This window comes from Phalacrocorax carbo, chromosome 3 (assembly GCF_963921805.1).
Source record: "Phalacrocorax carbo chromosome 3, bPhaCar2.1, whole genome shotgun sequence".
In the NCBI taxonomy this organism is placed as follows: Eukaryota; Metazoa; Chordata; class Aves; order Suliformes; family Phalacrocoracidae; genus Phalacrocorax; species Phalacrocorax carbo.
The window spans coordinates 116,572,426-116,588,585 of record NC_087515.1 but is presented as its reverse complement, the minus strand read 5'-3'; positions in this window follow the sequence as shown (position 1 = coordinate 116,588,585).

Sequence of the window (16,160 nt, the reverse complement as noted above, 5' to 3'; positions counted from 1 at the left end):
TTCGAAGTATGTTTTCTTAGTATGCCTCGCCTTACCTGGGATCCTGATAAAAAATGAGGTATGGCTAAAGCCAGAACTTAGGATGCTCACATCTGGCTTTTAAGAAGACTTAGTGATAATGTTCAGCTTTTTAATGTAAAAAGATGCACTCCTTTTGTAAAAATCTTCCAGCTGTGTGTAGCTATATCTCTGTTAGGAAGGCATTTCCTTCATGAATGCCTTTGTTGTGCTTCCTGACCTCATGGTGGATTTGTTTCTGCCTTCATGACCTGGAAAATACATTGCATTAACATTAACTCCCTTGACCAAAGAGAATGTTCCCGAGTTTTTACCTTCTATAGACCATGAAAGGCAGAAATGAATAAGAATACCTGCTGCTTAAAGCAATGTTGCAAACAATGACTGTGGAGTATAATACTTACTTTTAAGAGTAGGATAACCATTTTCATTACTATAGCATGAATTTTTGTGCCTACACAACAGTTACCAATTATTTCTTCCTTTGTTATCTTTCCACAAGTTGGGTTTAATTCTTAAAAGTGTTATGCCTGTAGTTACCACCATATGAATAATTTTAGATCCCAATATTTTGCTGCAATCCAATGGAGAGAAAAGCTCCCTCTTTTGGATCTCTCAAAGAAAACTGAAATGTTTGCCTTTATTTCTGAATAGGAAAATTATCTTCAAAGCATTTAAAACACTACCAAAAGGGGGATATACTTGAAAATTATGTATTGAAAGGAAAAAGAAAAAAAAAGTGTTTGAATTTCTTTACTATGGCATGGTTAGTATTGAAATTTGAAAAATAATTTCTTACTAATATTCCAGATAGTTTATCACAGAGACAAGAAGACTTTTCTTTTGAAGTCTGTGCATATACCAAAAATTGAGAGTTTCCATTTCAACGAGCAATAATATTTTGGAGAAAAAAAACCACAGACATAATTTTTCTTAAAAAAATAAAAGAGGAAAGAAAATACATTCTTTGCATTTCCATTGTGATTTTTTCTTTTTTTATTTTTTTTTCTTTTTCCAGTGGAATGGAATAAACTAGCAGAACAAGGTGGGGGAAGAGTAAAAAAATGAAAACAAATTGGAATTATAAACTAAAATGACAGAAAATTTAAGTATATTAATTTGAAACATGTCTGTTACTGAATTTTATTTTGCCAATGAAATTAGTTTGACAAAATTAAGGTTAATGTTTTCATTCCAAACACATTGATTTTGATGGAAATACATTTTTATAGAAATATTTTAAAATCAAAATTCTTTGACAGTTTCTAATTCTTCTGGAGTCTACGACATCATGATACAAGTTGAAAAAACTTTAAGTAGAATTAAAAACCATTGAGCAGCCTTTGTTTTAATTTAAAAAGCTCATTCATATCTGTTCAGAATATTTTTCCCCCTAAACTCAACAGCCATTTAACCACTAAAGTAGAAAATGTCCTTTCTATAGACCATAGAAGGTGTTCATTAGTTAGAATTCGCTTGTAGCTTTAACTCATTGCACTTTGCTGACCATAGTTTTTAAAAATTGGCATTATTTATTAACCTTACGAGTATGTAGTTTGCTTGATAGTCACATAGTTATTCAGAGAACAAGAGGGAAGATTTTAAATTACATTCTTCTAAACAAAGATAATCACCAAAAGACACTAAGCTACTTAAAATATTTAACTGCTACTTCTTATCTTAAAAAGTCAAGTACTTTAAAATAACAAGTAAACTTAATGCATATATAAGAAGCATCTGGTGTGTTACAGGTCAAAGGTAAGAAACACAGCCTTGAAATTCCACCAGGACACAATGATTTTTTAAGGTTCGTATTTTAACTTTCCAACAGAAAGAAGAAAAAACTGTCTTCAGGTTCAGGCTGTTTCACAAAATTAACATGTGTCCTTGTCCGAGTCTTCCTAAACCCTTACAGAGGTGAGAGTCATGGAATAGGAATTTTCTAAGATTTCTTAAAAATAAACCATTAAAAGTTATTAAATGTAGGTTTCTCCCTGTGCTATGGAAAGGCTGCTACTTTTTTATTTCCCTCATGTCTTATCTTGCTTTGTTGACAGCTAGAACAACTAGTATTTCGACAGTTATACACTGTAATTACCAGTCTTCAGCTATGTGCTCATCTCTTCACCTCACCTGTATCATTTCCTTCCTGACTGAAACCTTTGGGAGTCTGTCTTTCTTGAGTGCAGGATAAGATTCTTAAATTTAGAAGCCTTTTCCCAATTATTGAAAAACCAGAAACCAAGAAGCTTTTCTACATCTGTCAAAACCTTTTGCATTTAACTTAGATAACTACTCACAAGTCTGTAGCATTCATGCTTTATTTCAGCTCAAGACAGAAAAATGTTTAAAGGCAGAACTGATTGAATGTTTTTCTTAAAAATATTTTATACTGAAATGATTCATCTTCTGGGGAAATGCTGTGCTATTTTCCCAAGAATTATATATTGTATTGATCAGAAAGTGAAAATTTAACTACATGTACAATGCATTAAATATTTATTGGATTCCAATATATATCATTCCATAACAAATATAAATAGACAGCATCTTACATCTATCAGAAAGGAGCAGATGTCAAAGATTTGAAGGTCCTCAGCAGGGCAGAGGAAGCTCTCTTCTGGCCCTTTGCTGTAGATGAACCTACAATTTTGTTGTCCTGTAAATTTATTTACCCACCTACTGCAAACACTGTCATTATTTTTGGATTTGCCTTAACTCCCAATGACAAACACTTTTTCATATGCAAGCATTCAGCACATATGAGTTTAACTGGTTGATTACAGTGTCATCTTCAATTTATGGGGGATTATGACAGAACTGTGAGAAAGATGGTTTGGAAACAATGTACAAAGCATTGCTGGCTGATAGGAAGATCGAATATATGTAAATATTGCATATGATACTTTGAACAATGTTGAAGTACCTAAAGTAGTTTTGAAGCTTTTTTCTAAAAATGTGTCAAACGGAACATGATTAATTGATGCAATATGTTTCAAAGATGCTGTACCTGAGTTTGGAGACAAAGGCTAGTCTAGATTCAAATACCCTGGTAGAACTCTATTGACTTCCAGAACACTTTAACTACAGATTTTAGGTTTCTATAGAATTTTAAATGTTTATATTCTACAGTGGAAGAATACCATCTTGCCATTTTTCATTCATTACCACTGAGCCATTAGAACATCACGGAAGACCTCAGTGTTCAAAAAGTATTTCCTAATAAAGATGGAAATTTTTACCTGCTAGTAACCTGGACTTTAAGCTAACTAAAAATATTTCACCACTATTCCTTTTTCTTTTTATTTAAATTGGCAGACCAAACATAATTGTATTCCCTGGTTTTCAAAGTTTTTGAATCTGTAGTTCTTTACTTCTAAAGTACACTGGAATTTAATTTCCTCTTTCACTTCCTATTTTAGTATTTTTTTTGAAATGAAGCTTGGTACATTTTATCTTTTCATCTACATCCTGAGCTGAAGTAATTTGAGGCAGAATTGAACACCATCCTAAAATAAACAACTGTTCTTCTTAAGGTCTCTTTTGTTCTCTGCCTCTTTATTTCACTGAACTTGGAAACAACCATGTGCAAATGAGATACAGTCTAATTAACCTGCACTTTTTAGTACTCAGAATTAAAATGAAAGGAAAAATACTAGTTAAGACAATCTTTAGTTCAGAACTGAGACTGAGACATACACTGTAAATAAGCTAAAACTGTTCTGTCCTTTTCTGTAGTCTTTGCTCTGATTATTAATTTCAAGAATACGTTGGGTAGATCCCAGAACTATTTTATGGAAGTTCTTTCATTACATTATCCTTACCTGTTATCTGAGTCATTATTGCTGTTTTTAACTCTTCTGACCAATCACTCTGATAAGAATTTGCAGTTGAGCTGATTCTGTATTGTGTAACTTAACCTTTGTCAAATAGAGCCACCTTCAGGAAGGCCTGTGGAGCTGTGAATATTTGTCATTCCACATGTCCAGAGAAGCACCCTGACATCTTCAGTTGTGAGAAACATTCAGGGACTTATGACAAAAGAAAACAATGAAACACAGTTGTTAATCCATAACCATACTTCAGCATTTCATATATCATGACTCTGTGTTTACATGCACTATAGGAACTTCAAATCAAAATTCCACACACTTTGTTATTCCTTATTATCCAGGCTTTGCTTGTACGAGCATAAATATCAATTCTTGAAGGAATTGGGATATAATACTAGGCTTACACAGAAGGAAATTAAAAGTGTGGATTTTCAAATGAGATGTCAGGATTATTTTTACAGTAAGGCCTTTTGTGTTTTTACAGGCAGAAATAGTGAAATGGCATTCCACCTCTGCATAAATAATATACAGGAAATATTATGTTGCAGAAGACAAAATTATTAATTATTTAATAAATTAAATTCTTTATAGAGTCCATCTGCTCCTGTGTTTCACAGAACAATCTCAATATTTAGGTAGATGTTGCCTAAAAGAATGTCATTATCTCTTCCTTAAGGGTTAGATGTGAATGGCTTGTGCCACCGAGTATCATCACTGGATAGTGACTAAGGATTCTGTATCATGTAAAAACTTTCCCTGTTCACAGTTGATTTCCTTGGAACAAATGACTACTTCATGAAAACCTTTCATATTTGTCTTTCCAAAGAAACATAATTAAAATGAGGAAAAAGATTGTTTCAACAAGAATGAGCTGAGAAGCTCTGATGGGATAATACATGGTACCCTTCCTTAGCTACGATTTCATTCTTTTTCTGTAGTTAAAATTAAAGAAAAATAACTTTTTCTTTATTTTTACCCCCAAAAAAGGACTGCGACCACGTTCCTGTAGCTCTAAATTTAAAAACGAAAAACACGTGTCTTCTGATGGCTTTAATCCTATATTTGATGCTTGTCTGCTGCAAGTTGGCACAAGCTGGCATAGTGTAAGCAAGAGCTGAAAAAGAACAAGAATGGGGAAAAAAGATACCTAACCAAAGATATGGAAAAGCAGTATCTCAGCATTGTAAATGTGGCAAACAATATGATCAGTGGAAGATTTACAGCAATCCTGTAAATTAGAGGACATCAATAGTGTCTGATTTCTTGTAACTGAACTAAAGGAACTGAAGGAAGCAACTTGATCATCGTTAATGTCTCAATACTGTAAAACTGATGGAATCAAGAATACAAGAATATGGGAAAAAAAAATGTCTTGATTTAGCAGAATGCAGACCAGGGAATAAAGAGGAAATTTTGAGTAATTTTCTGGAAATAATTGCCAAAAGGAATATCTGGTTGATATTCTAGCAGGAAGTTGAATGAGTCCAGTGAAATAGTGAAACAAAGTTAATCTGAAATAAACAAAGGACAGCGACCTATGCAGAGTGCAGATTGCCTGTTTCTGTATGACCTGGGCACACATTCTCTGCAGAGCTCCACTGTATTAAACTTCATACTAGGACCTTTATCAGTCATTTCCAGTAAGGGTGGTCAAACTTGAAGTAAGGACCATTAATATGAGCATTTTCTGGCTTCCATATCAATTAAAAATAATTAAAAATGAAGAGAAGACTTTCTCAAAATCTTTCTTTAATTGATCAAAGAAAAACAGATAGGTCTAAAAGCAACAGTTCCTTGTAGAGAGGAGAGGATATGAGGAAACAGTCTAAAACTGAACAGACGGGAACACCAGTGTCATCAGTACCAGAATAAGAGAGGTATAACCAAAACATATCATTATTATTTTGCTATTAGACTGAAATGGTCGTACAGTGATGATTCAAGAGATAGATATCATATCTGAAACAGCTACAAATATAAATGCATATTTAATACCAAAATACTTCAGAAAGTTATTTTCTGTTTGTACAAAAATTGATCTGAAATATAGTGGCATCTTTTTGTCATGCAGTATGAAAAATACTCCAAAGGATTATGGAGTAAGGACCAATAAAAGCCTCATCATTCTTTAAATATATTGCTGTTCTTACACTTTGTTACATGTCAAACATTTCAATTTCATTATCATTGTATGTTTCATACAGGTAGATCTCTTCAAATGATTATGAGCTGTATGACAGGTTCTAATGACACATTTCCATACCTGTTTCCATTACCTGAGAAAAGAATTAACAGTAAATGTTCCATGACAGTGCCATCAAATACTGCAAACCTTTCGGCAGAGGTCATGATGATAAAGTGAACATGGAGGTAATCTAATCCAGAAAGTAAGAAAAATAAATTCATGACATTGTGTCCAAAGTATCAGTCTGAAATGGATGGTGCATTAGTTCATCTTGTGTGTCTGCTGTACCATGTTAAGTATTTAATTTTGTATTATGTTGTTTTTTAACTTTTTCCTGAGATACGCTATCATGTTATTTTATTCTGTTGGCTGAACACGACTTTCTCCTGTTATTTACATTTGAACTGTATGAGTACCTTAATTAACCTCTTGCTAAGTAAAGACGCTTTTCTTTCCTGATCAAGATTTCATTTATCTTCTACCCACAACAGAAAAAAGGAAGATTCTGACTTTAAAAATTGACGGTCTTATTATTGCTAACAAAAAAAAAACCCAACATTAAAATAATAGAATTTTTTTTCCAGTACAGACTGTTTTGTATACTTTCTTCTTTACATCTTCCAAAATGCCATTGAAGGATGCTTTCATGTCTTATGATACAATTAACCAGAAGTAATCTCATACAGCACATCATTTCACAATTGACGTTATAGATATTCTTTTGTCTCTTTTTGAGCAAGAGTCTTGCACATGGACGGTGACTCACTGAAAAGAAAGCACAGCCAGATGAAAACAAAGTAGTATTTAATGTATGAATGAGCAATGAATTAAACAGAATTCATTCAAGAAAGACCTTCAGAAAAAGCACCACATATAATGCCATAACTTATGTCACACCCCGTGTTCCAAGAGAACATATCACATATTACTGGAGTCTAAATTGTTACATAGAAAGAATAAACTCCCACCAACTCTTTTCTCCACTGGAGAAATCTGTACATCTGTACATGCTTTGCACGGACTAGAGATTTAAGCTTGGTTTATTAGCAGGCTTCTGTGCATCTGCCTCACCTATATGGGCCAATGGATTAAGCTCTTCTTCTGCAATATGGTCTCCAGATTTCTTTTCCATCCTACCTGACTGAGATCACAGGGTTGGGTCCATTTGTTACACATAAATAAAGACCTCTGAAGCTTCGTATGTTCTTTAAAATATTACGTGTCTTTCCTCTAACCCTTACAGACAACTTTGCAGAGGGTTAAGTTCAAAAGGGTTACAAACAAGTGCAAACTGAGTCATTTAGTACATTGTGAACTGTGCCCTAGTGAAATTACGTATATTTGCCCAAGTTTGTGCTGTCAAGATGGGTGGAAGTATTCCATGTAAAGGCACTTTGTACTTCTCAACTTTCAGCTTTTTGCAGATGAGATCAAGATATGTTAAGAGGACCGATTCAGTGAATTTCCACCTGCCTCTTTCCCTCCACATCCCTTCTCCAAGTTTCAGAGCATTACCATTCAAAAGCAAGTGAACCTCAGTTAGCTTAAGGTAATTACTTTAGATCAGAGTCACAAAAAATGTACCTAAAGTCTGAAAGAGGATCTCACGGCCTCCTGGCTTTGGCTTAGATACCTACATTCTGGCCAGGATACAGTTCAGCACCAAAACATTTTTGTGCATCTGGCCCATGTGTGTTTTTGATAGAGCTGTCAGTGCTTCAGCTGGAAGGCAACTGGAAATTTGAGATGACTGACAATGTGATAAAATGAATTTTGAAGTTTAGCAGCTTAGAAATTCATCAATTTCCTGGGGGAAAAAAAAAAAAACCAACCAAACCACAAACCAAAACCACCAAAAAACCCATATGATTTTCTATGTATCACTTGCAGTTAAATAGGAAATATGGACATATGGACATTATGGAAAACTGGCCATCTGAAAATTGTATCAACAATACTAAATAGTAGCCCTGCTGCTTTCAAAACAAAGGTAACTGCTGACCTTGATTGGGCAGCCTGTAACTAATAAAGAGCTAGTAAGGTGAAGCACAATGGGCTCAAAAAAAGTAGCATCCTCCTTTGTGGATGATGGAAATTGTTTGTCCAGTTGAGAATGTAAAATACCTACATCCTATTTCCACACCTTTCTGCCCTTGTTGCTGCTGAGGGACTCAGAAAAGGGAAGGATATACAGAAAACTGATTTATCTGATGCCTAATTTGGGCAGACGAGATCCCTTCCCTGGTCACACCTGAAATTTTGAGCTAAATTCTGAGGGTCAATTAAAGAGTAAGGCTCAATAACTGATTTGTTCCTTAATTACATTCTTTGGGGAGATGTCATGAGATTTCTGGAGACGTGGTCTTTTAATTACAAAAGCTTAGAAATAATATAGCATATAGTTCTTAAAGAATCCTTATTTCAAATTTTGTATCTGCCTTTTTTCCTTCAGGATATTCGTCATATTCCCTGAGTTTTTTCTTCTCAGCCCTTCATAAAATGTGATATTCTTTCTTGCGCTTCTACATTTGTAGTTACTCAGACTTAGGTACAACATGTCCTTCATCCCTCTCTCTACATGTATATTTACTCTACACCAATCAATCAAAGAATCAGGTAATAACAACTTTCATAAAACCCCAGAATATCACTACAAAAGACCACCAAAAAAATATCACTGGACAAAATGGGTAGGTATATTCCTATATCTGACAAGCTATTAGTTAGACTGACCTTTATTAGAAGAAATTATAACAGCTACAGGAAACGTGAAAAAAAGTAATTAAAAAAGTCAAATAAGGTATGTAAGAAAGTAACAGGTGAACACCATCTCTGCTGAAGTCACCAGCACTTCCAAACACATTTTTTTCTTTGTACACAATCTAAAATGAAGATGTACAAGAAAATGCACTGTTCAGCAGGTAACAAATGACTAAACCAGTCCTGAAAGGTCAGAATTTTATAGTTACGTATGTTGTAGGCTCTGGCTAGAAAAAGGTCCATTTTAAATAGTATTGCTAATACTTATCATCCATAACCCTGAGTACAAAACCAATAATATTTCTCACCATAAACCTCATATAGTCTTGGGTGGGGGAGGATGTTTGTGGTCATCCTGAATCAGACATTACATAAAGCTGAATATTTTTTTACTGTTCATTCAAAAATACATATGAAAGACAGTTAAGCACTATGTAGAACCCCAAATATTTTTCTAATTGTTTTATTCTATACAAAATGGAGTGGCTACCTCAAAGTTGAGATCACAGAATCTCAGAATCCCAGGTTGGAAGGAAGCTCAGGGATCATCTAGTCCAACCTTTCTAGGAAGAGCAGAGTCTAGACAAGATGGCCCAGCACCCTGTCCAGACGACTCTTGAAGGTGTCCAACGTGGCCGAGTCAACCACTTCCCTGGGGAGATTATTCCAATGGTGACTGTCCTCACTGTGAAAAATTTCCCTCTGGTGTCCAATCGGAACCTCCCCAAGAGCAACTTGTGTCCATTCCCCCTTGTCCTTCTCTGGACCCCTTGCAGCCTGTCCACATCCTTTTTGTATAGCGGGGACCAGAACTATACACAGGTGTGGCTTGACAAGCTCCGAGTAGAGTGGGATGATGACTTCTTTCTCTCTGCTGGTGATGCCCTTTTTGATGCAACCCAGCATCCTGTTGGCCTTCTTGGCCGCAGCAGCACACTGTTCGCTCATGTTGATCTTCCTGCCCACCAGGACCCCCAGGTCCCTTTCCACAGAGCTGCTCTCCAGCCAGGTGGATCCCAGTCTGTACTGCTCTCCCAGGTTATGTTTTCCCGGGTGCAAGACCTTACTCTTGTCCTTGCTGAACTTCATAAAGTTCTCGCTGGCCCACTCTTCCAGTCTGTCCAGATCTTCCTGAGGGGCAGCTCTCCCTTCTGGAGTGTCTACTTTCCCACTCAACTTAGTGTCATCAGCAAACTTCATCAGGCTACGCTTGATGCCATTGTCCAGTTCACTTATAAAGATGTTGAATAACATTGGGCCCAATATCGATCCCTGGGGGACTCCACTAGTGACAGGTTGCCAGTTTGAGAAAGAGCTATTTACCACCACCCTTTGGGTGCGGCCTGTCAGCCAGTTCCCCACCCACTGCACAGACCACTTGTCTAGGCCATAACATATCAGTTTCTCCAGGAGAAGACTATGGGGGACCGTATCAAAGGCCTTGGAGAAGTCCAGGTAGACAATGTCCACTGCCTGCCCCATGTCAACCAGGCAAGTCACTTTGTCATAGAAGGCCACCAGGTTTGTCAAGGATGATCTGCCTTTAGTGAAGCCATGTTGGCTTTTCCCAATCACGTGCTTCATTTACTTGTGATGGCCCCCAGGAGGATTCGTTCCATAACTTTCCCAGGGATTGAAGTAAGGTTGATGGGCCTATAGTTACCCGGATCTTCCCTCGAGCTTTTCTTGTAGATAGGGGTACATTTGCCTTCCTCCAGTCCTCTGGGACATCCCCTGTTCTCCATGACTTCTCGAAGATTATGGAGAGCGGCCTTGCGATGATGTCAGCCAGCTCTCTCAACACCCTTGGGGGGATGGCGTCAGGGCCCATTGATTTGTAGGGGTCAAGCCATGTACTAACTCTTCCTTCATTGATGGTGGATCCATTAGAAAATGGATCAACTGGCAATTTCATTCCCAAAACCTGGGACCCAACTGTGTTGGTGAAGAAGGTGTTGAGGACCTCTGCCTTTTCTGCATCGTTGGTGATTGACTCTCCTTTTCCGTTTAACAGTGGACCTATGTTTTCCTTCTTTTTCTGCTTATGGTTGACATGTCTGAAGAAACCTTTCTTGTTATTTTTCATGTCTACAGCCAGTTTCAATTCGAGTTGGGCTTTCACTTTTCTAACTGCATCTCTGCATGCTCTGGCAATGCTCTTGTAGCTCTTGATGGATAATCCTCCACTTTTCCTTCTCTGGTGTGCTTCCCTTTTGGATTTGAGTAGACGAAGGAGGTCATGGTTGAGCCATGGGAGCCTCTTGCTCCGCTTACTTCCCTTTCCTTTGTAGGGGATAAATTGGCTTTGTGCTTCCAAGAGAGAGTTCTTGAAGAACTCCCAGCACTCACTAGCTCCTTTGTCTTCCATGGAAGCATCCCATGGAATCCCTCCCAGCTGAGCCCTGAGTGAACTGAAGTTTGCTCTTCTAAAATCCAGAACCCTTTGTCTTAGTGCTGACCTTCAGCACACTCAGCAGGATCCCGAACTCCACAATATTGTGGTCACTGCAGCCAAGGCTATCACTAACCAAGATATTACAAAGATCTCTCAAAGTGGCTTGCCATTACTGGTACATCTAGGTTTCATTACATTAGTTTTATTTCCCTTGCTGCTTCAGTTTGAGCTATTTTAGGCTAAAAGAAGCTGCTAAAAGGAAGCTATGTAAACTTGCAAATCAAAGTATGACAATGCTATATGGCTAAACACTGGAGCGAATATCTCCAAAGAGAAAACTCATTAACAGTCAATAGTCTTTGCAGAAGTGGGAGTTTTTCTGAAAAATAGGTACCAGTTAAACCTTCAGTTTAACTACTCAATGAAGTGCAGATGCACTTAATGATGTCTTATGAATGAATGGCTCTTTTCACATAAGTGACTTCATTAAACTCTCATTGTTGTCTGTCTTTTCTAGTCCATGTGCTACAGATATACACTTTCACTTAGAAAACGGATGAAAGTTTTTATTTAAGTCAAAGGCATTATTCCTTTCTATGGAGCACTTCTCTGAGTAGTTAAGAAGAATAGGTGAAAGATATAAGGAAAACAAATGACAAGCAGCAAAACAGATATCTCATTACAAGAGATGGAAGTAAGGTCCGTCAAAATAACTGTGAAACAGGTAAATGGTTCACTTCAAAAAGAATTAACTGAAATCACCTGATCAGAATGGAGTCAGATGGAGTCCAACGAAAGTAGATTTCCTCATTTATGTTTCCTCCTCTTCTTTTCATTAAAGGAGAGAAGGTTCAGTAAAGCTGATTATTTTCTAACTACCAAAGACCACAGTTCAATTAATTTTAAAAAGAACAATTAGAAATAATACAAGAATATTTTGCTAATACTGTCACTAGTGGCTAATGTTATTTCCCTAAAGAGAAAGGTTTTCAAGTTCAGAGTAGGACTTTTTTTTTTTTTTCAATAGAGGAACAAAAAATTAATTTCAAATTTAGCAAAGTTCTATATGATTAACTGGGGAAAAAGTTTTTCTGGGTAGTGTATATAAAAGCAGATCAAACTCTGCACAGACAAGCAGAATCATATACCATCATGTGCAATATTCTGGGCTAGTATACAGGGGATGGAAAAGGAAGAACACAAACTCAAGAGAGGTGATTTGCAGATATCTGTCCATTAAAATGTGAAAGGGCTCACATTGTCAAGGCAGCATCTCCCAGGCAACCACTCCTTGGACAGAAATGACAACAAATAGAGGATGTTGCTGCTACCTATGGCATATTGATAACATTCTATTTCTTTATTAATTTGCTTGGCTAAAATATGTATTCCTCCTGGAAAAATGAATGTGGTTTGTAATTGCTCAGTATTTAAGTCTCTGGATGTAGAGTGCAAATAGATCTCAACCAGCTGTATACAGTTTACATCTTTGTATTACAACACCACTAGAAAATGACTCTCCAGTCCAAAATGTAAACAGAAGAAAAGACTAAAGTTCATATATATATATGAAATAATGACTATAATGTGTATGTATGTACATGTATAAGCCTATATCTAAGATATAAATATATCTGACATACAGAATTTTTTTCACATATGTACATGCTCATTTATGCTAATCATGTGTCTGTACATGTGTAAGTTTTTAAATCTTACATGGAATTATGTGCAGTATTTTTCTCTTCTTGAGATACAGGATTGTTTGATATGTCCTTACTGTTTTCAAAGTGCCAGTTCTTGTATAGAGATACATGTGTCCTGGTTTTATTTAACGAAATTTTTATTCACTGACAGTATGAAGTTTAATAGCAGCTTTAATATTCGGTTTCAGTAAAACAGGGTAAAATATCCTTTGGGGAATGGAAATCTAAAGGGAATAGGATGTAACTAACAAATTTTCAATCTTGCTGGAACTTGGAACTCAGCCCAGAATTATAGTGATTAATTCTCTGAATCTAAAAGTGCCCAAGTTTAACTTTCACTGAAATTAAGGATTCAGATTCTCAGTGGCACTTAGGAGCTTGCATCCAATTTAAGTTAAACATAAATGGGAGTTAGAAGCCTGAGCAACTTTGTGAACCTGTGTGTAAGTACATATAAAGACCAAAAAGGCAAAATCCCTGTCTACTTTTCTAATGCCCCAGCGCCAAAGATACTGTATATATATAAGACTTAGCAGACTGAAGTTCTACTGCACCTTATATTTTGAGACATGCCAGCACCTCAGTTTATTCAAAGTTTAAAAACCTCTGTGTGTTTCTATCAAAATTCCCCACAGACTACTCCTGCGCAAGCTGTCAGTGCAAAGGTCCTCGGTTTGGTGAATGAAACATGAACCAAGGAGCAAAAGACCTAAATTTTATATTCTTATCAGCAGGACGGCCTATGAGCCCTGAACTTCTGCCCCCTGGGAAAGTTCACCAGGACTACAACTACAGAGAGGTTAACAAGAAATAAAAATCTTGATTCAAAGATGGTGCCAAAAGAGATGGTCCTTGGTTTTTTAATGATTGAGTAGAGGAACCTGCAGACCAAGGAGCCTAGATTTTAGATGACTTCTGTACGCTTGGACTTTTTACACCCACCGTCCCTAGGATACTGTCCAAACTCACCCGTTAGTCTTGTATGGGACCTCTGCAGCCCCACTGGGACAGCCATGTAGAAAGCAATGAAAGATACCTGCAGACAGGGAGACACTAGGCAAGGGTTAGCCTAGCTGTACAAGCAAAGGGTGGTAGTACATCTCATCTAGCAATCCTGGGTTACAATCTATCTTTAAGGAAGAGAACCTATGAATTTCTCATCACCAACAACCCCTTAGTAACTTCAACTGGACTTAACATCAGACTTTTCCCTTTTCTTCAAGGAGAATAATTTCACGTGCTTATGTGTTAGCCTCTAATAATCTGACAGAAAATGTTCTAATCCTACCTTTTCTGAAAGCCTGATACTTGATGCTACGATGAAGTCCACCTGTGTATGGTGAAGTTGTAGATTCACAAAATCGCACACAGACGTGAGTCTGTGTTTTTTGCCAGGGTATTCTAACCTGAGGATTTTTATATAAAAGATAGTGTCTGCTGCTGAAATTACATACACAACTAATTTCTAAGGTGATTTCAGACTGACTTATTTCATAGGTCTGCTTCACTGTGTCTCAGGTAAACCATCAAATCTTAACAAGTGGTGAATTTCGAGTTTTGGTCCTCCCATCTGTTCTTATTCCACACCTACCTACTTAATATATAGATCTTATTTATGCTTTTCAATAAATGTTTAATATTCCCCACTGACTATGGAAGACTTGAAAATCTGACACAAGAATTTAATACCAGTCCAAAAGCCAGATGTTTCATTTTCAACTGTTGTAATACTCAATGGATGAAAGTCCAAACTGAAAAACTTCCTTATATGTGACAAGAGATGATGATCTTAGGCGAGTTCCTGGAAATTACACTTGTTCAAAAGTAGCATAAAATTTGTCTCCTCTTTCTTCATAAGTCTTGTAAGAAAGGCCTATTCATTTTGCAAGTCCTAGGGAAAGATCAAGGGTGGATTGGATTTATGCTTTATGTTTTTAGCTGAGACAGGAAACAAAAAATCCTCAGAAGCTAATGTTTTCAAACTGGAACAATTCACAAACAGTAAACTTCCTCATTAACTCCTTTTGTAGTCCACATTTGTGTTGAATTCAGCTGATTGCAAGGTGAATGCTTTTGATTTTTGCTTTTGACTTTTATGCCTTTAATAAATTATGATCTCTCATGTTTTGGCCAGTGCTAATGCTGGTTTTGGCTGGGATAGAGTTAATTTTCCTCATAGCAGCTAGTACAGTCGCATGCTTCAGATATGTGTGGAAAACAGTGTTGATAAGACAGGGGTGTCTTAGTTCCTGCTGAGCAGGGCTTACACAGAGTGAAGGCCTTTTCTGCCCCTCAGACCCCCCACCAGTGAGTGGGCTGGGGGTGCACAAGGAGCTGGGAGGGGGCACAGCCATGACAGGTGGCCCCAGCTGACCAAAAGGATATCCCATACCATAGGACGTCATGCTCAGCATATAAACCTGGGGGAAGAAGAAGGAGGGGCGGGACGCTTGGAGTGATGGTGCTTGTCTCCCCAAGTCATCGTTATGCATGGTGGAGCCCTGCTCTCCTGGGGATGGCTGAACCCCTGCCTGCCCATGGGAAGGAGTGAATGAATTCCTTGTTTTGCTTTGCTTGTGTGTGTGGCTTTTGCTTTACCTGTTAAACTGTCTCTACCTTAACCCACAAGTTTTCTCACTTTTACCTTTCCGATTCTCTCCCACCCTGGTGAGGAGTGAGCGAGAGGCTGTGTAGGGCTTGGCTGTTGGCTAGGCTTAACCACCATAAATGCTCACGCTACAGAGATGTGGAAGTTAATTGGTTTCTATGGTTTAAAGTCAGCTAAGCCTAAACATCTACTTTGTTTCTATTTGCGATACTACAAAGTATTCACAAAGTGACCAACTATGTCTCATGCCAGGCATTTTTTTCATGTGGCCTTATGGAGTTTGCCCTGTGTGGAGTACGTGATGAAGAACAGACACAGAGTCTGGGTGGCTGCAGTAGAGCTGGAATCAAGGCCCACGGTTGTCCAAATAAAACTGACTGAACTAAATCGATGAAACAAATTTACAGATTTACAAAAATCTTCTGGCTGAACACTTTGTAATATGGAGATTTCTTACAGGATGGTTATGCTGATTTTTATCTATTCCAAAGTACAGCTCCAATGAGAGTTCATGGCAGCAGTTGACACTGAGGTAAATTGGGTGGTCAGAGAGAAAGTATCAGTATAAAATCACACTAAGTTGCACACAGCACACTGCAAAACATAAGTGTGGAAGATAAATGAATTCAGCATCACAGACTGTTTCCTGTATTTG